Source organism: Cryptotermes secundus, unplaced genomic scaffold, assembly GCF_002891405.2.
Source record: "Cryptotermes secundus unplaced genomic scaffold, Csec_1.0 scaffold215, whole genome shotgun sequence".
In the NCBI taxonomy this organism is placed as follows: domain Eukaryota; kingdom Metazoa; phylum Arthropoda; class Insecta; order Blattodea; family Kalotermitidae; genus Cryptotermes; species Cryptotermes secundus.
The window spans coordinates 812,687-839,449 of record NW_019743150.1 but is presented as its reverse complement, the minus strand read 5'-3'; the positions used below and the strand labels follow the sequence as shown (position 1 = coordinate 839,449).

The 26,763-nt window shown below is 39.9% G+C and overlaps 1 protein-coding gene across 1 annotated transcript in view; it reads right to left on the bottom strand.

Moving 5' to 3' along the window:
• The window catches only part of LOC111873801 (resuscitation-promoting factor RpfA), a 36,691-nt gene extending 15,933 nt beyond the window's left edge, over window positions 1-20,758 (bottom strand). The window contains exon 1 of the mRNA XM_033755220.1: window positions 19,371-20,758. The gene's annotated coding sequence lies outside the window, so the exon portion shown is untranslated. The remainder of the gene's footprint in view (window positions 1-19,370) is intronic.
• Between the last annotated feature and the right edge of the window lie 6,005 nt (window positions 20,759-26,763).

Below are 26,763 nucleotides of genomic sequence, written 5' to 3'. Positions count from 1 at the left end.
CGTTCTAATGCGCAGGACTCAAGGAAGTTCTAGTGTTTTAACAAACCCGTAACTTCATTATAATCTTGAAGGTAGCAAAGTACGATAAACACGGATTAACCTATACAAAACAGAAGATAAAAGTTAGAAGAATTACTAAGAAACGTTCTCAGTTTATTATAGATTTCGTGCGCAGCTGGAGCGAGGTAAACAGAAGGGCACTGACTAATTGTCGGCAAAATATTGGGCCACATGGGCCAACAAACCCCACTCTCACCCAGAGAATTTTCCCTAGACAACCCTGTATATGCACGCAGAAAACCATCCACAGGTCACAGTGTGATCCTCAAGACTGAGGCAGCATGAACCCTCCGAAACGTCGGCAGCGCTGCCCACACAGTGTAATCACATAAGAACTGAATTTATATAAACAACTAACCACCCTAAAAGCTTAATACCGGGAATACGGAAAGGGAACTAAAATCTCTTATGTTCCTTCAAAGATTTATGGTGAATTTCTAAAAGCCAGCAACAGGAAATATGGACGTTATAAACGTTACTCCTAATGGTTAATAATAATAATGTAACGTGCTATCTTATGGCCATCGCTGCGCAACGGCCACAATAGGAAGTTAACAGCCTACAATGAGTCTCCACGGTTACGACGAGTACACGGAGAGTTCCCACAGCGACTAAGCAATAACAGTGGGCCGTTGCCCAACGTAATAACATCGAACGCTGTCGCTGCTACGGTAACAGGCCAGTCAACACTCCGCCGTCCCCCGCGGTGACGTTGCAGCGCTTCCCACAACAGTGACGTAGCAAGCGATGCCGCGGTTACTACACAGTAGTAAACAACTCTCGACAGCGTCGCCCAGCAACACCTGTAAATACGGCGTCAGGCAACAGCGGTACCTATCACATAACTGTTTTCTGTGTTGCCCGTGCCGAGGCTAAATAAGGAGCAGCGAACTGTATTCAGTAGTGAGGATTGAGCCAGTGGCCGTACTAGAAGGACCCAGAGGGGTTTGATCCGTTATATCACATTCACTCATCACTTTCATTCTCCATTGATCCTTGCGGGGGAGGCCGGTGCTTCTATGTTACCGGTTCCTCCCATATTAGCCGTTTCCTTTCTTCCGTTTTGGAGGGGGTCGACCCCTCCACATTGTCCAATCCTTGGTCATGTTTTCCCTGAGAAGTTCTTTATGTCGACGTAACAGCACTTGAAGTGTGGCCTGCACTTGCTGACGTCGCCGTTTCTCCTGGTCTTCCCGCCATTTACCGGTACGAGACCGTGGCATGACAGTTCCCACTGCTGGTTTCTTTTTGCTGCTACGGTCACCCTGCAATGGTTGAGACCCATCATAAGGTTTCTTGCCGAGACGATGTATGCAACTGGCGACGGTCAATTCTTTTCTCCGGGATCGGAAATTTCCCTGAGTAGTTTCTTTCTTGAAGGCATCTTCCCTTTGTCGTTCCACTGCTGCGCGACGGGTCACCTTCCAATCGGTTTGTATTTTTCGTGCCACATTCGCACGGCGGGTCGTGTTCTGCCTGAAGATGTCTCTCATGTGTCGTGCCACTGTCGCGCGACAGGACATCTTCTTGTCCAAGTCCAAGTCCAAGTCACATTGCGACTGACGGTCAGTCAGTAAGTCTTCGTGTCGAGCTCCATCTGGGGCTCATGACCAGATATTTATTAGTGTTTGGCACTTACGGTCTTGTTTTTGTGAGGCGCCCTCTCTGACGAGAGGACGGGTCTGCCTTTTGTATATGCTGCTGGCCCTTGCCAGTGTAGTCTTCCTCGGGTGTGAGTCCCTTGGGACTCGAGATCATATTTTACTGTCTAAGATTTGAGACTTCCCCTTTCGTCGCCTCTTACGACTCGCAGGGTCACGGTGGAGGTATTTGACCGCCTCCACATGGGCAATCATCTTCTTGTCGGTTTCGAAGCTGGGCTTTTATAGCGTCGGCGGTTGCTATGCAATGAACCTTCTGTTGTCATGCAACGCTTCGAACAATTCGTTACCTTTCATCTCCTAGGAAACGCGTTTGTTTGGCCCAGGCAACGGCCCACTGTCATTGCGTTGTCGCTGTGGGAACTCTCCGTGTATTCGTCGTAACCGTGGAGACTCATTGTAGGCTGTTAACTTCCTATTGTGGCCGTTGCACAGCGATGGCCGCAAGATAGCACGTGACTGCACAGCGATGGCCGTAAGATAGCACGTCACAATAATAATAATAATAACAATAATAAATACTGTAGCGTGTAGAGCCGTTACTATGCAAAGACCGCGAGATAAGCAAATATACCACAGACGTTTCTAGGCAACAGCTATGTAAACACATTCCCGCGGCAATGAATACGCATGCAATGATAGAGGAACTATTGGAAACTGTGTTTTCTACTCGGTTCGTGTAAAGTGGTTATAAGAAAAGCAACTGGAGCGACCAAATCAGTTTCCCCGTGTGGAGCTGGGGTCGAATACTTCCACCGTGACCCTACGAGTCGTAGCAGGCGACGAAAAGGGAAGTCTCAAATATGAGACAGTAAAATATGGTCGCCAGTCCAGGAACTCGGACCCAAGAAAGACTGCGCTGGCAAGGACCAGCAGCATATACAAAGGACAGACCCGTCCTCTCGTCAGAGAGGGCGGCCCACAGAAACAAGACCGTAAGTGTCAAACAGTAAAGAATATCTGGTCATGAGCTTACTGACTGACCGTCAGTCGCAATGTGACTTTGACTTGACAAAGTCAGTTCTGTACGGGGATCTGTGAAGACAAGAGTTCGGTTGGAAAGTAGCCGCCGTTTAGAAATGTCTTGGGCCCGGAGGAAGAGGAATAGTAACTGTTAGAAACAGTTACCATGAAGCGTCTAGTAAAGACTGAGAACACTGATGTAACAGTGATTTGTAAAATGTGGATATCAGTGATGTCTCTGTAATTAAGTGTAATTGAGAGTTGTGGGTTAAAGGGATCAATAAATACAATATCCATTTCAAAACTCCTTCGAGAGTCATTCTAACACGTAACAATATATTCTTTATTTTGACATGGCCACGAAATGATCGAATGTATAATTAAACAAACTTGGTAGAGCAGTACATAGTATGGCTCTAGAGAGCTTGCATTCTCTTCGAGCAGACAGACTGTTGCGTTTCTCTGCCAAAGGAACATGGCGGTGTGCGCACCGTGGATGTATTACGCCTTTCAAGTTCAAAGCAAACAATTTGATGTAATGCATATATAACAGAGGTAACGAGAACTGCGTGTCTGGAAAACTGATATGGACTTAGTACCACTACGACTAGACAATAGTCTGTCTTTTTTCCCCCCTTTTTTTTTGTTCGTGTTCTTGTTGCTTTTACTTTACGACGCTGTCAGCATGTGAACCAGGGATGAACAAACTTTTGGGCCGGACTAGAGAAACTACAAGTATAAGTATTCTGTTGGGCTGCATTTCATGAACTATTTTAAACGATAATTATGAAGATCGCCTTAAGTAGGCTTTTTAACTTCCTGTGGAAAACTGCATTACTTCATTGGTTGGGAGATTTCAAAGATACATTTGATATAAATTAAAAATAAACTTATAGGCAAATTTCCGCTGTAGTTCGGCGAACGGGATAGTAATTAGTAAGATGGATCTTAGGAAATAGGCTGTGAGGATGGAAGATGGATTGAACTGGCTTAGAATCGTGTCAAGTGGCTGGCTTTGGTATTAGCGGTGTTGAAATTTCGTGTTCTGCAACCAGAGAGTTACTTTAGTCATACATGAGACATCATATTGTGATCTTATGGGTTGTGACACTGCTTAGTCTGGTAGGTGTACTCGTATACCAGGCATGTCCAACGCGTCGATCGCGGGACGAATTTTGGTCGATCTCGTAGGCCTATAAGAAAATCATGCGTGAAAAGCATGTAAATTCACTTGTAATATAATATGAATATATTCCGATTTTGAAGGGAAAATACGTATTAGTAATTCCTATTTTTCTGTTCTTAACGAAAAAGGTAAGTCTGTACTTCCAATGTACGTGTATGTTGCTTTTACAACAAACATCATGTGTGGTGTTATTTTTACCAATATTTTTGCTTAAAGCGAGGTACGACGATAGGAGGGGGTGGTAGATCACTGGCAGTTTTGACAATAAAAAGTTGATCATACCCTGTTTGAAGTTGGACATGCCTGGTATATACTAACGTTTCGGAGGAACATAATGTTTATATCTTCAGTAGAAGTATTTCTCCAATATGAAGATACTGTAAACTGTGTAAGATTTGAGGCTTTCACGGCGGAGACTAAAGCAGTCTTCTGGGATTTTGCACCGTGTATATGTGGTCTGCTTTTACCGGTTCTCACGTTCTCTTCGCTTGCAGATTTCTTATATTTTTTCTTCTACCCTGAAGATGGAGGCGATACGTTCCTCCGAAACGTCGGTTAACACCACATATACACGGTGCCAAATCCCAGAAGACTGCTTTCTTCATACTGTAAGCTGATATCCAGTGCAGTACGCGGTACAGTACTCAAGGTTCTAAGAGTCCAACACGCGACAGTGTTAGGGCTATCTCCTTTCACACATGGCCCTGAGTTCTGCAGGTGCCAACTAAAATACTGCGGTAACAGCGCGGATTTGCAGAAGAAAAGGCGTGTACATATGATATATATCCTCAAACACAAAATGCTAGATCCCCCACTATCCCAGCAGACATTTAAACGTGAGATCATAAATCCGCACAGCGGTGAGTACGGAGATTATTGTCTTCCGGATATGACGTAATATTTACAAACGTTTCGCAGAAATATTTTGCATCCGTCTTCGGGGTAGAAATGTAAACGCGCAAAGTTCAAGTCACTTTACAACTTACACATAATCAGTCGGTCTGTCATGATTTTGGGTCTATTCTTTGGACCCATGACCATATTTTAAGTCCCAAGTTCATACATTACTATCATTGTCCTCCTTAGAGTGTCCTCTCTGACGAAAGAACGGACCTCTGCATAACCAGTTGCCCTGACCCTTGAGAAATGCGCGTTACACATTTCCTTACAGTGTCCTGCATATACGAAACACGTAGTTTTCAATATTTAGACTGTAATTAAGAAACATCTTAAGAGTCCAGCTTATGCTGTGATAACTCAGTCGATATAGCGACTGGGTACGGGTTCGAATCCCGGCAGAAGCAAGAGACTTCTATCTTCTCCACAGCGTCCAGACCAACTCTGGGGTCCACCCAGCCTCGTATGCAATGGGTACCTGGGGGTAAAGTAGCTGGGTCGTGAAGCTGAGGGTTCATCTACATCTAGTGTCGAGGTCAGGAATGTTGGGGCTGTAGCTCCACTCCCCCATATGTCTTCATGCCATAGGTCTTAATTAATTCAGCACAGAGACAAATTTGCTTTACTTAACCGCAGCTTAGTCGCGTGTACTGCCTTAGGAGTGACTGCCGTCGAGTTTACACCTCTTATATTTTCTGACAGGTGTCGCCGTGTCCTGCGTTGTGAACAGTTTGCATTTCCACGGCTCTGCACGACTTGTAATATGTACTTACTCTATATGATCACACGCATGCCGTAGTTTTGAAACCTTATGGACTTCGCAAAGAGATATATGCCTTGCCACTGGTGCGGAGAACCCTGTTTTCTTAAGTTTTGAATTGAATAGAAACTAACTTGTACGAACCATTTAGAAAAATTGGAATGTTAACGTTGCAGTTCGAAAATAATATGTGAGTAACTTGCAGCACCTGAAGAAGACCTATTTGAGATGGAAACAAGTAGTGTATGCTATATAGGCAAATAACTAAATAATAAAATATTGTTGCGTTGACGGTAAAAATTATATATGTTCATCGTATATATGCAACAGGATGCAGTCCTTAAAATACAATTAAAAAAAATAAACGGAGAAAAATACAGAGTAGATAGGAAGAGGTGTGAGGCCAAGAGCAAACCCGCCCGAACTAGCCCTTTTCAGGGCCATAGATTGTGAGCTATTTTTATGGTTTTCCTCAGTTCATCCATGCAAATGTCAAGATAATGCCTTAAATTGTACCATGGCCGCTACCTTCCACATATTTCCGAATTCATTATTCACTATAATCTGATCATACGTCTCCGTTCAGCATCATCTACTGACAGCAACGTTAAATACAAGAAATCAGTGTCTGCAATCTTGTCTCTCTTAGATCCAAAATGAGGCTCGCCTCTCTTCCATTTGGTCTCCTCAGTTCATTCATATTCCGAGCGGAAAATCTTGAATATGGTGGGCTATTAACTTACAAAAGAAAATTATATCTATTACCTTTGTATTATCTAGATCTGTTGTCAATAATTAGACTACAGAACAATACATCATTACTTACTAAATCACCTTAAGATATCATCAAACTTTGGAATTATTTCTGCTACCACACACACACACACACACACACACAGTTCCTTCCAGGAATTCAAGGCCCCTCCTACTGAAACTGTGTTGTCCTTTCAAGGCAGTTGTACTGTAGACGCCTGACACTTTCAAGCGAATTAATTTTATATGGTCCTTTTTCATGTCCGGTTTTACCCCACAACACAGAAGAGATTCGTGACAATGCTTTACACATTTGGAAAACATCTCATTTGGATATAAAACATATTACCGTATATCCTGACTCGGAAATTATTTCTTTTTTGGATAGTCACTCCCGTTTCCTTCTAGAACCCCTCCCCCCCTTCCAATTAAAATTTAAGCAATTGTAATTAGAACTTTTATTTTCTAAGGTTGTGAAACTTAGTGTTTCAGTGTAAGCAGAGTATGAAACTGTTCTGGATCAAAGTATTGAGAAATACATATTGTGACATGTAGACCTGTTGCTGGGCAACGACTAGGTAAACACATTCCCGCGAAAACGAACACGCAGTCAATACTCGGATAACTTCCGTTTCTATGCAACCCGCTGTAAATACAACAATTAAGGAAGATGTGTTTATACATGTGGTTCGCATATATCCATCGCTGGGCAACGGATGTTTTCTATGGATCTGCCTCGAAACTATATAAGTAGTCCAGTCGGAAATCAGAAGTCAGTCGTAGAACGAAAACGGGAATGGGGCGAGTCCTCGGCAGTCAAGGAAGAAAGGGTTCGGCTGAAGATTGACTGCATGATATTGTAACTGCTTGTGATTACGAGTGACTATAAAAGTAGGTGTCAATCCAATCATCCAATCCAAAACCCGTTATTATTAGTCACGAAGCCATACACACGTGACAATATGGAACTAAATGTTAAGATTATGCTCTTGTGGGTTGCAAGGTCATGAAATTCGGTAAACATTAACAAAAGTTTCAAAGGAACCTGCTGCATCCTTTTTTTCAGTGTAGAAGATCGGGGCGGCAAGTTTCTCTGAAAAGCTGGCACTTATCTACCAAACTGCACTGCGTCACAATCCAGTAAAAATATGAACTCTCATAACAGGTAAAGGTGAGTTGTTAGCTCCACGCCTCTGCCACGTTACCGCCGCGGAAATAGCCCCCAGTACACATTGAACAGGAGGCTGGGTGGGCTCCAGTGTCAGTCTTATGATTCTGCATACCCAGGGAATTTCGTGACAGGTTTCGCAACTATTAAGAAGTCAGGCAAAGCCCGCTGCGATAACGAATTCCGAGCTCTGCATCATTTCCATTATAATACGAGCTGACATGTTTCTTATTTCCTCCCCTGATTGTTTGTGACTAACGGCCTGGTAAGTCTCATACACAAGGTGAACGAGCCTCATATCATGCTCTTTTTTATAGTTAATTGATACGCTCTTAGCGTGACTGCTGATTATTAAGCTGTTTTCTGTAAAGGAACTGACCTTACAGGAGTAATTTCAATCGCCTTGTCTGCCGAAATCCTAACCACATCGGACACCTCCCAGCCACGAATATTTTTTTCCGCATTTAAAATTCGGTCACTGTGTGGGAAGAACTCCTGCTTCGGATCTCGGTACGGATATCGGCTTTCCTGGCTCAAGTTTTTCGTGTTTTTTTCTGTTCCCCAGAAAAATGCCAAAATAACAAACTCCGTGGCTTTAGTCTGCAAGGGAACTATACCGACCGAGCGACCGCCGCTTGTCGTCGAAATTAGTGCCAACTTTAGCGGATAGAGGGTGTCAAGTGGTCAGCGCAACGGATCCCCACGGCCGCTAATCTCGGTCTTCTAGAACGGAGCAGCTATTTCCTTCAAATAGCTCCTCAGTTATCCTCATGAGGCTGGGTGGACACTGTTCCAGACCCATTACTTCTCAGAAAATCTGGTAGCGCCGGGAATCGAACCCGTACCTTTGCATCGATAGCCAGGAAATCTGACCACTAGATCATAGAGGCGGTCTCAAATGCCAAAATAGCACCTCAAATTATTTCACGACCACTTCTCTCCACGTTCTTTCCAATTAATTATTTTTAATCATCCTTAAATAAACCACTAATTAATATAGCGTTAGGTTAGGATCACCAGCAAAAATGTTAAGTATAATTTACACATCCTTTGTAAAGAGAATGTTCAAGAGCAGTCTCGGATATTTCTCGGACACCTTACTCCGTTGGGGGGNGGGGGGGGGGGCAGCAATCAGGAAATGTTCTCACAAACTTGCGTTTAAACCGTTTGAGAATATTTATATTTATGTGCGTTGCCCTAGAATTGTGTGTCTCTTTCTATGGTGAAACATTAACGAAGTCACAATTAAGGATAACTTTTTATTTTTCGGTAATTTCCTTCTTTCTTGGATCTTTGTTTTATTTAATGAAAAATTCCAGCGGGTAGGAGATACCTTACTTGGGAGAAAATGGTGAATTTATCCATGTGCTTAATTAGCTAAGAACCACGCCATGAAGACGTATGGGAAGTGGAGTTACAGCTCCACCTTGTTGATATCGGCACTAGATAGGAGTAAGTAGTCAGTTTCAGTCGCTTCACCCCGAGAAAACAGTCCCCAGTATCCACGGTAGAATTGGGGTGGGCTACAGAATTATTTTAATATTAGAGAAATTGGGATATTGCGTGTTTATGATTAAAAAACCTGAAGAAGCTGAGGCATCGCATAACGAGTGCCGCCAGACAGGTCTTCTAGCAACAGTGAACACTATATGGAGGTTGCGATAGAATGGGGGAGAATCTAGGAAGGGGGACACAAGGAAAAAATACAGAATTTTGGTAGGAAACCTTTTCGAAAACTGAAATTTATATAATTGAGTAGGCTCTTTAACAGTTTTATTCACACCCCCCCAATAGAATTCCGAACTAGTTCAAAGCTGGTTCCTCCTATATCCTTCTTTATTCGAAGTTAAGTGGACTCTTAAATTAATACAGTGGCAAGGAAAAACAGCGGAACATTTGAGTGAGTGGAGGTAGTCCCCACCCTTGGGCTAATTAGAACTGCCTACGCAAACCTCAACATATCACTGTAACCAAACATGATTATAATAATCAGGTTGGTTCAAGCAGGTCATGGAGATGTTTTAGTTCGCAAGGAAAGGACAGAGGCAGATAATGAAGGAGTTTTTGTCTTATTTCTAAGAAGTGAATAAAATTAACTAATGAGGAAAGATAATGTCTGTGCGATTGAGGTTATGTAGACCAGCAGATAGGTACCAGCTTTTTATAGAAGCCAACTTACTCGATCTTCTACAGTGAAGATGGAGGCTGCAGGTTCCTCCGAAACGCATGTTGATGTCTACCGAATGTCACGGCCTTGCAACCCACAAGACCATAATCTTAATACCTTGAGCAATTCCATATGTACTTCTCAGTACTTTGTTCCAGGACACCCTCGGACTCTGGGAATGTTTACACCCTTGGAGAGTAAGAGGCCGAACTTATTAATCGGTCAGTTTTTTAAAGGGAAAACGGGAGTGACCATGCAAAAAATACCAAATACACTAGTCAGGATATACGAGTATGTGTAAAGCATTAGCACTAACCTCCTCGGTTTGGTGGGGTAAAACCGGACTTAAAGAAGGACTACATCGAATTAATACACTTGAAGAGACCTGACATATTGGTGGCTATGTAGCAACGTTTCGGAAGAACCTGTTGCCTTCATCTTCAGGGTAGATATGTAAGTCCCTCTGTCTCCATGCTCATTTTCGCAATTACATAATGAATTTTAGACCTAATTAAATTAGTGTTAAGGGAGATATCCCTTAAAGGCTGTCAGGCCAGAATATATTTCCTCCATTTTCAGGACTGAATTGACTTAAACCCTGAAGATGGAGGTAATATAGCCCTCCGAAACTTTGGTGTTCTGTTTGTGAATATCATACGATATATATATATATATATATATATATATATATATAGAGAGAGAGAGAGAGAGAGAGAGAGGGCTCAGAGTTAAAGCTTCGCTCATTCTAGTTCTCGACACTAGATGGAGATAAGAGGTCAGGCTCACGCTTCAGCCGCTTTGCCCCCGAAAAACGAGTTTTATAAAGCGGTGGATTGTCTCTATAGACGATATGGTAATATATGCACGCATATGTGTGTGTGCCTATGGCGTTCCTAATAGGAATTCTCTTCAACGTAAGAGGAACTCAGAATGTTATTTAGATTTCTTAAGCCAAGTAACCCTTTCACACAACACGCTCAAATATCATTACATGAGATACAAACAGTAACATAAGTTATAGTAACAAACTAACCAAGTCCATACAGCAAAGTCCTAATCGAGAAGCCAGGAGTATCTTCATCTAGTCAAGATGTTCACCGTATTTAGTACCCGTAGGCTCACTGCAGTGCCACAACTTCACTATCTGTGCCTGTCTTCTCTAAATACACTTCTCTTCCATGCGTGCTACATGGCCGAAACATTTCTTCCTCCCTCATATCATAGTTCTAGTAATATTAGGCGAAGAGCACAAATTATAAAAAAAAAGCGTATCAAGTAATTTTATTAATTTCTGTTACTTCATCTCCCTCAGATCCAAATATTCTCCTCAGCAACGAATATATTTATATATCCCGTCTAAGTATGAGTGCGCTTTATCTTGAGGCTGTTAATATCTGCACCTCTCGGTACTTGATCTCTTGTGAGCTATATGTACGTTCTGATCACGTCACGTGTCAACAAATCAGAGATTCGTGGAGCCGTCACATGGATTCGTTAGTCGGACGAGTAATACCTTCACTCGTCCAGAGAAAGTTTATTAGGTGTAATTACCATTCCTAAACAGATGTCTGCCTACAAGAGTGAGGAAATCAGCATAATAGACATGTGACGTCATACATGCTCAAGGTATCCCTGAACCTTTACATCCATGTAATTTTATTACTTACGTTGCAAAGGAAACGTGGCCAAGAGTCAGTAGGTGTACATAGCGGTTCCATTTGAATTATTCACTCATGGAGCTGAACCCTTCTTGAGAAGCTGCCAAACCTGCAGCAATTCAAGATCTTCCCAGCATTCTATGAAACCCGAAGGTTCATTACCGCTTTCACAAGAGCCATCCACTGCTCTATATCCTGAGCCAGATCAATCCAATCTATATTATCCCATCCTATCTGTCTAAGATCAATTTAATAATTGTCCACCCACCTACGTCTTGGTCTTCCTAGTGTTCTCTTTCCTTCTGGCTTGCCCACCAATATCCTATATGCATTCGTCTTATCCCCCATTCGTGCTACATGCCCTGCCCACCTCATCCTCCTTGACTTGATCATTCTAATTATACTTGGAGAAGCGTACAAGTTATGAAGTTTTCTCCAACCTCCTGTCACTTCATCTCTCTTCGGTCCAAATATTCTCAACACCCTGTTCTCAATATTATTAAAGTAAATTCTCAGAATGTCAAAACATGAAATTATACGTTCGCATTTTGTTTGTACTAGTGAAATTATAAAACGTTTTATGTTTATTTCACCTTAAGCTACAATTCTGTGGGTGTAATATCCGCTGAAAATTCAATGCAAGTTTTTCGTTGATTAAATAAACCTTCTTCGTTCCCTTGTCCCCCATTATTTTCCAGTCCCTCTTATTTTTCCCCCTTTCTTCCTCCCTCTCCTTTACATTAAAACGGTTCATGCAAATACAATTCAAAACATGCCCTGATATTCTGCTGTCAGTCCTGACCTGTTGCAAGATGCTATTCATGCACTTCTACGGAGGTACTAAGTGAAAATCCCAAAAATTACTTTCAAAGAGATGTGATGATGACTTATAAAGCATGGGGTAAGAAGTTACTAATATGTTGTTGTTTTTTGTTTTTTGGCAGAACATGAAGGAAGCCATGAAAATCTTGTCAGTACTTCACATGTTACCTGTACCTGCATGTCCCCTGAGTATAAGCTCTAATGTAGCCGTGATTGGTTGTCACCGGGCTGTAAGTGGAGTAAGCTACAAATGCGAAGGTCTTCATGAACCGCGTCGTAGCATCTTGCGCACGCCACGTGCAGTACAGGCATACCTCGTTTTATTGCGTTTTTTACAAAAATTTTAGGTTTGTGGCAACTCTACGCTAGCAAATCAAACGGTGCCATTTTCCCAACAGCATGTCCTAACTTCGTTACTCTATGTCACATTTTGGTAACTTTCGCAATATTTCAAAACTTTTCATTATATCAAAATATTACTGCTCATTGACATTGCACCTTGTCACCCTAGAGCTCTAATGGAGATATACAACCAGATTAATGTTGTTTTCATATCTGCCAACATAACATCCATTCTGCAGCCCATGGATCAGGGAGTAATTTCGACTTCCGAGTCTTATTATTTAACAAATACGTTTCGCAAGGCTATAGCTGACACAGACAGTGAGTCCTCTGATGGATCTAGGAAAACTAAACTGAAAAACTTCCGGAAAGTTTTCGCCATTCTAGATGCCATTAAGAACAGGGTGTTGAGGAGAATATTTGGACCGAAGAGAGATGAAGTGACAGGACGTTGGAGAAAACTGCATAATGAGGAGGTTCATAACTTGTACTCTTCTCCAAGTATAATTAGAAAGATCAAGTCAAGGAGGATGAGATGAGTAGGAAATGTAGCACGAACGGGGGAAAATATGAATGCGAATAGGATATTGGTGGGAAAGACAGAAGGAAAGAGACAACTAGGATGACCAAGGCGTAGGTGGGTGGACAATAATAAAATGGATCTTAGAGACATAGGATGGGATGGTATTGATTGGTTTGATCTGGCTCAGGATATGGACCAGTGGAGGGCTCTTATGAACACGGAATGAACCTTCGGGTTCCATTACAAGCTGGGAAATTCTTGAGTACCTGCAGAATTGGCGGCTCTTTAAGAAGGGCTCAGCTCCATAAGTAAGTAAGATGCCATTGAGAACATTCGTTATTCATGGGAGGAAGTCAAAATATCAACATTAACAGGAGTCTGTAAGAAGCTGATTCCAAACCCTCATGGATGACTTTGAGGGGTCAAGGCTTCAGTGGAGAAAGTAACTGCAGATGTGGTGTCAACAGCAAGAGAACTAGAAGTAGAAGTGGGGCCTGAAGTTATGACTGAATTGCTCCAGTCTCAAGATAATACTTCTTATGGAGAAGCAAAGAAAGTGGTTTGTTGATATGGAATCAAATCCTGGTGAAGATGTTGTGAACATTGCTGAAATGACTACAAAGGATTTTGAATATTACATAAACTTGGTTGATAAAGCATCGGCAGGATTTGAGGGGACTGACACCAATTTTGAAAAAAGTTCTATTGTTGGTAAAATTCTACCAAACAGCATCGCATGCTACAGAGGACTATTTCGTGAAAGGTAGAGTCAGTCGATTCGAAAAACTTCATTGTTGTCTTATTTTAAGAAACTGGCATAGCCACCCCAACCTTCAGCAACCACCACCTTGATGAGTCAGCAACTATTAACATCGAAGCAAGACCCTCCATCAACAAAAAGATTACGTCTCCCTGAAAGCTCAGAAGATGGTTAGCATTTCTTAGCGATAAAGTAGTTTTTAATTAAGGTATGTACATTGGTTTTTAGACATAATACTATTGCACACATAATAAGACTACAGTAGAGTGCAAACATAAATTTTATAAGCACTGGGAAACAAAATAAAAAATCGTGTGACTCGCATTATTGCGGTATCTGGAACAGAGGTATGCCTGTAGTTGTGCCATCGTTTGGTCGCTCGTGAAAACACATTTACCACGTGCGAGTTTAGTTCCATTCGAGAGGTTTTTACTGTATGTTACTGCTTACAACCCATACATGTCATGATAACCACCGTTAAGTTATCCATTAATCAATACACCGATCGGATCATCCTAGTAACAATTCGAAACGAAAGTCCCTGTAATTCCTTGCGACCGGCGGCAAGGTCGGCAACTGCACGTACACAGCCTCTCAAGGTTGTTACGGCGACCTTGGGGGGCTCTCCGGTTGCCACGCCTTGGACCAGAACACGGGACCACACCCGACTCTGTTAGCCGCTGGTCACTCGTACCGTAACCTTTCCAGCGCGTGGTGCATAACATATATACCTATATATATCGGAAAGCGGTCCGCTATAACCGGGTTTTGGCGGAAACCATTTCTTAGCAAACGGAGTAAAATATAATAAGCCCAAGTACATGGCTGTGGAGGCGCATAGGTTTGTGAGATGTCGAGGTTCCCACATTTTCTAGACAATCGGCGCACAGATGGAGGTGAGTTTGTCAGCCTTACACGCCGGTCGCCCTTTAACCCCCAAAAGATTCCTGGTACTCATTTCTGCTCGAGACCTAGTCGACGCCAGGGCCATAATGCGGCTGGAAGAATTAGGTCGATTGAAAAGTCCAATGACTTCATCGAGAATCGATCCCGCGGCCTTCCGGTTTGTAGCATAGTGCTTCAACCAACTATGCTACCGCGTACCCCTATAGCGCAGTCGGTATAACAATTGGCTACGAGCTGTACGACAGAGGGGTCGGAGTTCGAGTCCCAGTTGGGTCAAGACCAGTTCAGACCGGCTCTGGGGCCCACCAGGCGTCCTATCCAATTGGTACCCGGGGCTCTTTCCCCGGAGGCAAAGCGACTGGGGCGTGAAGCTAACCACTCACCTCCAGCTAATGCTGAGGTCAAGAAAACTTGGCTCTATACATCCACTCCTCCATACGTCTTCATGGCGTAGTGCTTAATTAGTTATGCACAGGGACAATTTTTACCTTTTTTTATATTGCTGTATAACGTAGCACTTTCTGATAATTTTATTATATTTGATATTTGATTTATATAACTCTACCGACCACGTATCCACACAAATACATCATTTCGTTAATAAACTGCCTACTCCCGGACGAAATTAACGATTTAACTCTTTAAAACCTGAAGAGAAAGATGTAAATCGGAATACGAGAATAGAAATTGAAAAGGGGAAGTCATGGGAGGAGCGAGGGGCGTTACTTTGGGGGCAGAATAAGTATCACTTTTTTGTCTCAGGCTTTACTCTCGTGCCCTTGTGATAAGAGCACTGAAGTGAAGACGTTAGAATTGTTAGGAGCAGAGGCTTGAGAAAAGGGACATGGAATTCTGATTTTCAAAATTCACAGTAAACTGTACAATTCTGGAATTCCGTGGGCTTTAATGCTGATGAGTTTAAATTGACAGGAGGGGGTGACTGCATGAGAATCTGCTGAAGATAAGGCCAAATAGATAAAAGAGCCAGAAAAGCATACATTATTTTTCTCTTAATGTTATCTTGAATTTAATGCTCTTATAAAATTTCAGAAAATGCAATAAGTCCAGATGGCAACAAGATTTCAAAAATAAAAGGTTAAGATTTACACTTTAAGTAAAACAGTTTACCAGTCCCTTTCAAAATTTGAAGGGACCACAGTACTTCCACAAAATTCTGAGAATTTGACAAGCTCAGCTTCTAAAGAAAGGACCTCTCCAGTGTTAGTTCAATAATGTTGAAGTTATACAAAATATTAGTTCAACCAGTGGAAAACTACGGTACTCAGACATGGAGAGGGGATGGCACAGACAATGAATATATGCAACAAAACTGAAGTTGAAAAGAGTTTGTAAAATGCAAGGCTGATCAGTAAACAGTAGTTCCTGGATGACTCGCTTCAAAAGATATAACATAAGCCCTTTTATGAAGGGAGGGGGGATATGACTTTTGGTATTCAGAATTAAAATATTTCCTGGTTTAAGAAAACAGAATAAGAAATTCCATGGTCACAGGGATGAGAAGGAAAGCCAGGAATTTTCCTCCACCCACCAAGTTTTTCGAAAGATCAGAATTGAAGTGAAAAGGTAGAGCTATCCCTGTAACAGACCATGGAAGCCTATGGGGTTGTGAGACGTTGAGGTTCCCACATTTTCTAGGCAGTCGGTTCACAGATGGCAGTGAGATTGGCAGCTTTACATGCTGGCTGCCTTTACCTCTAGGAAGATTCCTGTTACTCATTTCTGTCATAAGCTGAGTCAACCCCAGGGCCACAGTGCAGCTGGAAGGATTAGGTCAACTGAAAAATCCCATGACCTCATCGGGGATCAAACACGCAGCCTTCAGCTTGTTGTACAGTTCCTCAACCAACTACGCTACTACATGCCCCCAGCAGAATTGAAGTAAAGAAATGAATATACTACATATTAATAATAACAAATAAAAAAGTTTTTAAAAATCGTTCTCTCCTGAAGAGCCTACTCTAGCTCATTCAGTAAAAACAGTCTTCAGCAGTTTACGTCTAAGTGTGAAACCAAACTTTCTACATGTATCTGTCACCTTTGGAAAAATCCTCATGCAGCATCCAAATCCATGACGTTCACTTACTCAAACTGCATTACAGTTTTGATAAAGACATGGCAATTTCAATATTTATTCAATTAATTTGTATAGGTACACAATACATCAATTAAAATCTATGAAATTACATCACAAACATGAAGCACATCTAGGTTCGCTTTTTTGAAAATGTACACAGTACCATTTACACATTCACACACACATATGTACTATCTACATCACATAAGGTCAGTACACTTTTGTTGGAGGTATTATTCACTCTGTTCATCAGAATATATAAGCATCTGCTTTGTACTTGTGCAAACGTTCCAGTCATCACGCCTCACATACGAGTACATGCACACTCAAACACATATGCACGACATGCTCAAAGAAATTTGATCTCAAAACGTTTTCTTATAATGAATTCTATAAACGTGAGGAAGATTCTTCTAAATCTGAAACATCAAGTTTATGGCACATAAATGCACCTAAATCACTGCACATGGCACATTAGTGTATATAAATCACTGCATATGGCACATAAATGTACCCAAATTACTGCACATGACACACCAGTGTACCAAAGTTACTGCACATGGCACATCGATGTGCCAAAATTACTGCACATGGCACACCAATGCACCCAAATTACTGCATGTGGCACACCAATGTACCCAAATTACTGAAAATGGCACACCAATGTATCCATATTACTGCACATGGTACATCAACATACCAAAATTACTGTACATGGCACAACAATGTACACAAATTACTGTAAATGGCACATCAATGTACCCAAGTTACTGCATGTGGTACATCAATGTATCCAAATCAGGAACTCTCTTCCTCCCTATGTTGAAATGTCATAGGGGTATTTGCGACATCATTCTTTGTCTAAATAAGGATAAGAATGTGTCTGAAACTGAACTGTTTCCATCTTCAGATAAATCAACAGGGTATCTTTAGATAAAACTACTCCATAACACTAGGCATTAAATCTCATCTCTGAATATAAGTGATTTGGTATTATGGATTATGGAAAGGGTATTTAATCTCAAACAGCAAATAACCCTACTACTACTACTACTACTACTACTACTACTACTCCTCTATTTTCCATTCTGTTATTCATTTCCTCAGTTCAGTAGTGAACATGCTAGACCAGATGAACTCTGGCAAGATTTTTTCATTACGCAGTGGAAAATTGAAGAAGTGGAGTTTCAGAAATAAATCATCATGCCGTGTTTGTTTGGTGAACTGCTACACAGTGTCCACAAGGTCCCAGCTGTTATGTTGCTGTGCAGAACCACAAACTAATCTATCACTGGGCAAAAGTTTGTGAAATTTTCTTTTCAGATCTTCTCTAATTTATTCTTTAAATCTGAAGTGACAATAATAATATATGTTCTAGAACATTCATTATCAATTGTGGCTTGCAAAAGAAACTGAAGTTACAATTAATTTAATAAATTATACAGAAACTTGATGGATCTCTGTATAGTAAAAGAAATGAGATACTATTGCAAAATGTTAATTGGAATAGGTTGTACATGTGTAGGTGGTAAATGGTAAGTCTAACACAGAGATAAGGGATTATTCAATGTGAGTAATTTCATCGTAAAGGTTCATGATCTGTCATGATGTGGAAGTACAGTTCACCAAAATGTATATGTAACCCACACTGTCTCACTCTCTGTGAAACATATCAAAGGAAATATATGTTCCAAACTGACAAACCATTAATAATACAACATCAAAATAAAGTTATGTGTGAAAGCAATGCAGTAATGTTCTGTGGGATACAAAATCAAAATAAAACTTACAACTGAACTGACAAAAAATACTGGATATTTTCCACTATCACAGTCTTGGTCAAAGAAACAAACCATTTCAGAAGGTGGTTATGGGTACGACCATCAAGTATCAAACCTACTCTGTTGGGTCCACTAGATCTTGGAGCAGGGAGAGAGATTAGATGGATCCAACGGACTACAGAATAGGTCTCATACTTTTACCTGATTATGGAAGTAGCTGGTTTACAAAATCTGTTTTTTTTTTAATAAATATAAATGAAACTCAAAGGTTCAAAATATGTCAGTTTAATAGCACTTCAACGCAAACCCTCAGACTTGTCTTACAATGTATGCTGATCACTGATGCAATTCTCTCGTGGCATAAGCTCCTGGTTACTTTACCTAGTGTCTAAACAAGTGGTTCTTGATAACTAGTGTCATTTATGACCAAGCAGATCAGTGTAGTGGTGACACTCTTGGCTTATATTTAAGAGATGCTCAGTTCAAATTCTGGCCAGGACACAGCTACACTCACTTGTTTTCTTCAGTCCCTCCAGGCAAATTTGGTGGTACATTTCAATTAGACAGAGCAAGAATTGCACAGTCGATATATCAACTGGCTATGGACTGGATAACTGAAGGGATGGAATTTGAGTCCTGGTAGGTTCAAGAATTTTCTCCAGGACATCCAGACCAGCTCTGGGGCCCACCCAGCCTCCTATCCAATGGGTACCTGGAGCTCTTTCCCCGGGGGTAAAGCAGCCGAGAAGTGAAACAGACCACTCCCTCCACTAGTGCTGAGGTCAAGAAAATGTTGATCTATACATCCACTCCTCCATGACCCTGCATGGCGTAGTTCTCACTTAGTTAAGAACAGGGACAACTTTACCTTTTACACTTCAGTTAGGTGATGATCACTTCCTTTGACATGTTTTCCAGGTCACCAGTCACCTTATAATTTGATGGTATACAGTCTAGGAACTGATAGTGTGGTAAAACAAATCACAAATAATTATACACAATTTCTTTCACTTCATGCAATTCGACTTTGTGAATCTTTATATGTTCATTAAGTTTCTGCTAATTCTGTTCGCGTTTTCATGTACCTCACAATCTAATTCACTGCCTAGTGATAAGGACCAGCTTTATGTAACAGGGCACCATACAGAGTACTTTAACCTGCAAGATAAGGAACAGACCAGTCTGCAAAATGCTGTACATATGTTTATCCATAAAATGGAGAATGTCCAAGAAAATATTGCTGTGACAGTATTAACCATCACTTCCAAACCTCATTATGCAGTAATGTTCAATATTAATATGGTGTTATTATCAACAGTTGTAGCAATGAGGAATTGTCGAAATATTAGGTACAGACGCACAAAATAGAACTACAAAATATTTATGCAATATTTTCCTGTACTCCATATTTTAAAAAAGAAAACCTTTTGTTAGCTAATATAACTAGGAAGGAAGAAATGAAGCACAAAAATAGTTCTATCAATAGTCATAGCATTACTAAGTGGGAAAGTCCTCACACTGCCATAAGATGAAATAGGTTACACTTTTAGTCAGAGACAGATTTTGACCATTCTGAATCTATTTTCCCATCAATGATTAAAAGATATAAATTATCTGTAACTCTATCAATATCCTTATTTCAATGCAAATATGTTTCTATTGCTATGGTAATAAATGATACAAGTAGAAATAAATTTAATTTTAGGTTTACTTCATACACTTTCCATCAGCCAAAACAAAATTAGAACATGCTTACATGGTAAAATGTGCTGAAGTTCCATGGTGAGGAGTACTGTGGGTGTGGAGTGAAAGCACCACATATTCTCATCTCAGGACTGGATGGAAATGAGTTGCCAGATGCATCCTCTTACAGCTTTAGGCCAGAGAATGAACTGTGGATGTACACTGGGCTGAAGGATGCGTGGGCCTCAGAATTTGAGTGGAGGAGTGGACATAGTCAAGAAGATGGAGATGGAAGCAGCAAGTTCCTCTGAAACACTGGTGTTATAACCCAGAAGACCACAATAAAAGTCTACACCACTGTGAATACCATCAATCTTATAAGTAAAGTTATCCCTATAACAGGCCATGGAGGCCCATAGGGTTGTGAGATGTTAAGGCTCCCACATTTTCTCTAGACACTCGGCTCACAGATGGCAGTGAGGTCATCAGCCTTACCCACCGACCACCCTATACCCCCAGGAAGATTCCTGGTACTCATTTCTGTTCGAGGCTGAGTCGACCCCAGGGCCATAGTGTGGCTGGAAGGATTAGGTCAGTTGAAAAAATCCACCTCATTAGGATTCGATCCCGCAATCTTCCAGCTTGTAGCATAGTGCCTCAACCAACTACACTAATGTGTGCCCTCCATCAATCTTATAAACTTTGAATAACATATACGTCAAATAAACTGCAAAAATGCTGCCCATGTTTAAGTACCACATCATTAAGGAGCACATGAAAAACACGGCAAAGTGACGCATACTTTCTTCTGGGATATAACACTGTGAAGTCTGTTGAAAGTCAACCAATGTTTTGAAGGAACATGTCAGCTCCATGATACCACTGTGAAAGCAGGAGGCACCTGCTTGCCACATGCTTTCACGGTGGTATCGTGGAGGCGACAGTCCTCCAAAATGTTGGTTGGCTTTCAACAGACTGCATGGCGTTATATCCCAGAAGAAATCTTCATATCCACCACTGTGAGAACTTCAAATCCTACGTACAGTAAAGCGGTTTATGCTTCTATTCACCAAATATATATGTAGATTTGGGTAAAGTCATTTGTCCTTCTGATCATTTATAAGAACCTAGATTCATGGCTTAAAATCCGTTCTTGAAGTGATCTTTATCTAGAAAATTATGTATGCTACATCAATTTCCTTTAATTATCATACTAGATTTTCATATCACAAACATACATATGCACACAATAATTTACAAATACAATGTCTTTATAATAAATAATTGCATATAAATTTTTACCAAACACTTCAACAAAATAGTAATTCCTTTAATACAACTGAAGGTAAAATATTTTCCATAGAAAGCCAAGCATGACATGAAAGATGTGCAACTGACAGGTATTAAGAGTTTCGAAAATGTCCATATCACTTACATACATCACTAAAACTTAAGAACCAGTAATTACAAGCATCTTGGTCAACTTCAACATGAATTCAGCAGTTTAGCCTTTAAATGTACTAATTATGCATATTACCTTGCTTATGGTGTGACTACAAAACTTAGCATAGGCTGAACTATATCAGGATAACTTATTAAGGATTCTTAACTCCATCAGGTCCTCTGTTGGCCTCGATCTCACATTAAATAAGAAATAATATTAAAATCCCATGTCAGACTGAGAACATCAAATTTAGTATTCAAACTGTACCTGTCTGTGTGCTTACATTCACATAAATTGATAATTTTCAAACCTTTCAACACCAAAACTGGTTGAAAATGGCTAACATCCATCACAATAGATGAGTTAGTCCTTCGCAGAAAAACACAGGGGCAGCAGGACATCACACCAGAACAGTAAGTTCTGATGCACAAAACAGGAGTTGGTTGAGTGCATCTTAAATGTTGGCACAGGAGTAGAAGGCATTAAATTTCAAATAAATTGGATCTTATAGGGTGACATATATTCTAATAAACCTTAAATAGTTTTCATATGTGAACAGCAGTTCCAAAGCACACAAAAATTGTTATAGAAAATGGTGGGAAGTAAGTGAGATAAGGGAAATTTATAATGCGGTCTTCTCAGTCATGAATCTGTGTAATCTAGTTGGTTACCAGTCTTTCAAAGCAATCTGATGTCTCCATCATCAGCATTCAATATGAATGCTATGTTATTATGGAGGCAGAAGGTTCCTCTAAGTGTGAGTAATGACAATATATGATGTCATACCTTAGCAGACCACAATCTTAAATTTTCACTGCTATGAAGACCTCAGATTCCACAGATATGAGGAGCAGCAGACAGAACACTTATACTACTTGTACATCTCATGTGTTGTCTAATACCTAATGGAATGTATTTCATTGTTTCACATCAATAAATTAGATCAAGGCGAAAACAAACCCGTTCAGTGTAAAACATTTACAAAACATTATGCCTCATTTAGCGTTGTGTTTTATTGTATAAGCTCAAATATAAGGCAACTCCCTATTTTTCTAATAAGAAAACCAGAGAAATGGGCTTTTTTTCCTTTATAAGATTGAGTATTTCGTTCAGTTCTGGGGGTCATAAACAAAAAGAGAAAAAATCTATTCTATTAAGAAATAATAAATTTTAAATTTAAAACCTTCTAAAAATATCATTAGAATTAGCAGTTAGAACTCCTCATGATCATCTTCTTCATATTTACTCTTAATCACCTGAAATATGGTGACATGTCTCTTCTAAGAAGCAGTATTTGAAAAAAAAATGCACCTTATATTTGGGCTAACATGGTATATTTACACATGTGCACAAAATACTGCAAAAAACTGACAGATGTAGGTGTGTAAGAAATTCACATGAAGAAGTTGGCAGCAGTGTTATAACCTCACCACATTATATTAACCAACACTTACGCTATCAATAAAATAACCCTGGGGATGAACTCAAGTCTGATCTATTTACAGTTATCAAGAGATACAGCTAATTAGCAAAGTACAGAGGAAATCAAGAGTGTCCAGTCGAAGACAGTGATTTGTGAAATGTTGTAACAAGTTGTATAAATGTTCAATGAATTTGATCATCAAATACAAAACCCGTCTTATAAGACATGCAAACCGCTAATATGTGATAATATATAAACCGTTTATGTACGTTGGAAAGAATTAGCATGAAATGTGGATGGTGGCACCGCTTGATGGCACTATTACAAGGGCTCCTTAAGGAGATACACGCAAAGCAAATAACAATGGAGAACATATACCAGAGTACAACTCAGCAATGACATTTGCTGAGTTGTACTCTGGTATATGTTCTCCATTGTGGAGATTAAATTGCCATCTACACAATACAAACTATAGATACATGGCCAGATTTACCGTTTGGTCTCACCACCTTGAGGCAAGCAGTCAGGATACGGACAACTTCACACTTTTTATTCAGCTGAAGTAACAGAATGTAAAAACCAATAAAAACAGAGGTGTATGGCCAAAGTAATGCAATAACTGTACAAGATGCTGTGACAAGTTCACCCATTCACCGAGTCATATAAATGAACAAACAAAATAAAATGAAATATATGAATAAATAAATAAAATAAAATCATATTTAATTAATAACCTTTAAGATCTGCTGGAATGGTGTATGGTAAGATGGGTATATCTAGTATTAATCTTAAAGGCCTGATTCCTGTTGGGTTATACAGGGCCCCAAGACCATTCTCATTCTGTCTATATTCATAAAATTCTTTCACATACTTTGGCTTATACTGCAACCTGATGGTTGAGGCAAAAGGCTTGTGCAGAATAATGGTAATGACCTACCAGATTACACGGTATCACATCCCAGAGTACAGTTAGCTTCTAGTCACCAATTACACACCAAAATGTTTAGACCAATTTCAATACTTGAAATAAGGAAGAATATTAAGTCTACTTCAGTGAAAGAGTCTTAGAATGAACGATGTAATGAAATTAACAAATCAATACATTTATTTCCAAATATTTCTAAAGGATGTACAACACATACACTCAGTCAACTGTCAAATAGAGATCGTGAAATCTTTTACCCGTAGCAACGATACAGAATACAAGTTTTCCTACTGAATGCTGTCCCATGGTTGCTTCTAGCCCATTCACACTGACAGTTGGTTACAGGCCGAGTATTACATTACACAGAGTATTGTCAGCAACAGTAGTCCTATACGATGAATACGATAACCTCAGTAAATCTCTTTTAGCCTTTGAGATGTAAACACTAATAGGATCAACTTATGTTCAGTCCCATTATTATTATATTTCATATGTTGTGTGTGTGTATATATATATATATATATATATATATGTGTGTGTGTGTGTGTGTGTGTGTGTGTGTGTGTCGTTCATTGCAATGGCCCCCAAACTTTTAGTGACAAACCAGTTCATTACAAAACATTTCAAATTGTGAACCTGTATCTGCTGAAAAATGTATTGCAAATATTTTTTTGAGAATTCCCTTTAAACTTTCCATCCTTTTCACCCACCCAAGTATTGACCCCATCACCATTTTACCAAACTTTTAGAGTGTTTCAGAAATAATGTCCTTCCTGGCAGAAGTCAAATTAGTTAATTACAAATCTTAGCTATGCAACTGGAACATACTATAAAATAAGGTAACAAGTCTGTCTTGAACAGACAAAACAACATCACCAGAATGATTTTATACTTATCAATTTTCCTTAACCCTTTTGACAATCACCTATTTAAAAAAGAAACTTTCTTCTCTTAATATATTTCTGCCTTCCTTAAGGACTATTTCCTTGTCATGAAGACGATAGCGTGCCCCAAATGACCTGGAGAGCCATGCTGGCAAGAGCTTCAGCTTCTGGTAGAGCCAACCATGTCACATGGTTCAAAGGGTAGGGGCCAGACAAAGTATAGTCCCTGATCCTCCAGGGAAGGGGGCTAATGACACCACTGGAGGGCCAGAGAGGAGGCCAAGACCTACGCAGGGTTGTTGTGCCAGTAAAGAAGAATAATAATATTTCTGTAAGATGGAAGTGAAGATCTGTGCTTAATTAAGCACCATGACAAGATGGCATATGGTAGAATGGAGGAATAGCTCCAAACATTCTTTAGCTTGGCACTTCATGGAGGTGAATGATCAGCTTCACACCCCACACATTTTACCTCTGTATCCTTTGAATAGAGGGCTAAGTGGGCCCCAGAACCAGCCCTAACACTGCAGAGAAGAGAAAAATCTCTTGCCACTGCCAAAAATTGAACTCTGATCCCTTGGCTGGTCAGTCTTCAGCCTAGTCACTACACCAATCTAACAAGCCCCAGTTACACTACTATAGCAACATATAATTCAAGTGGTTGAGAAGTCACAAATAATTAGCTTGCAACTGCTCAGAGGCAATCATAGAGGTTTCCTTCACTAATTTGATCAAAGAGCAAACAAATTCTGAAAGGAATCAAAATAAATCTGCTAAGTTTCTGCCAAAGAAGAATTAAACCAAAGGTACAACATATATACATGTGTGTGTATAAATACACAGCAAATCTGAAAAATTAACCGAATTATATCTACAAGCTGAAAGACAAACAATAGTAAAATTAATACTAAACAAACTTCATAAAAACGAATTATCTGAATAATGATTTTAAATAGCATAAATTTATCACAATCACATTAACTGTATCGTCAATAATGTCATATTTGTTACTCCAGCAGAGAAAAATGTCAATTTCCATTCTTTATCACCAAAGATAGCTATCATTAATAAACCAATTATAACCAATTATTATATAAAAAATTTCTTCACATTTCCATCTAACAGCTAAATTTAGAATATAGCAGCTTAAGAGACCATTTTATACTTTCAGCCATCTGATGATTCTCCTAATTTTGAAATGTATTGACTGATATGCTTAGTTTTCAATAAATGAATTCAATCCATACAATTTATTTAATGTTTATTTTAAAGTTCCCTTTTATATAATGCAATCATGTTGATAAATTAGCTCTAAATTTCGATTTTTATAATTTTCTTCATTGGGTTTTGCAGATTTAGTATTGGATAAATTAATATATCTACCTTAAAGGAGATTTCTTCCTTTGTCTTTAAATTATTGTTTGGGGAGGGAGGGACCAATATGGTCTTCTTGGATCTGATGCCAAGTAGTTGGGTACATAGGTATGAATGTTTCAGAAGAAGCCATTGCCTTCACACTCAGGGATGAAGGGTCAGCAAGTTCCTCCAGAACATCATGACATAACTTCTTTACTATACATCATCACATCTCAGACAACCACCATCTTGAAACTGGTGTGAGAACCTAAAATCTCACAGGGATAAATGTTTTTAAGCGAGATATCTCATGCACAGTATGGAAAGGGTCAAACAATATCCACTCTAAAACATCTGTCATTACACATATTTTGCAGTACACCTTTCAGAACAACATGTGCAACTCCAAGAGGTTCATATAACAAAGTTTGGGAACTTTCAATCTACTGGCAATGAATTTACATGTTTCATACACATATACTAAAAGTAGGTAGCTAATAATTCATCCAAGGCAACGACTAACAGCACTTCTCTATATAAACAGGT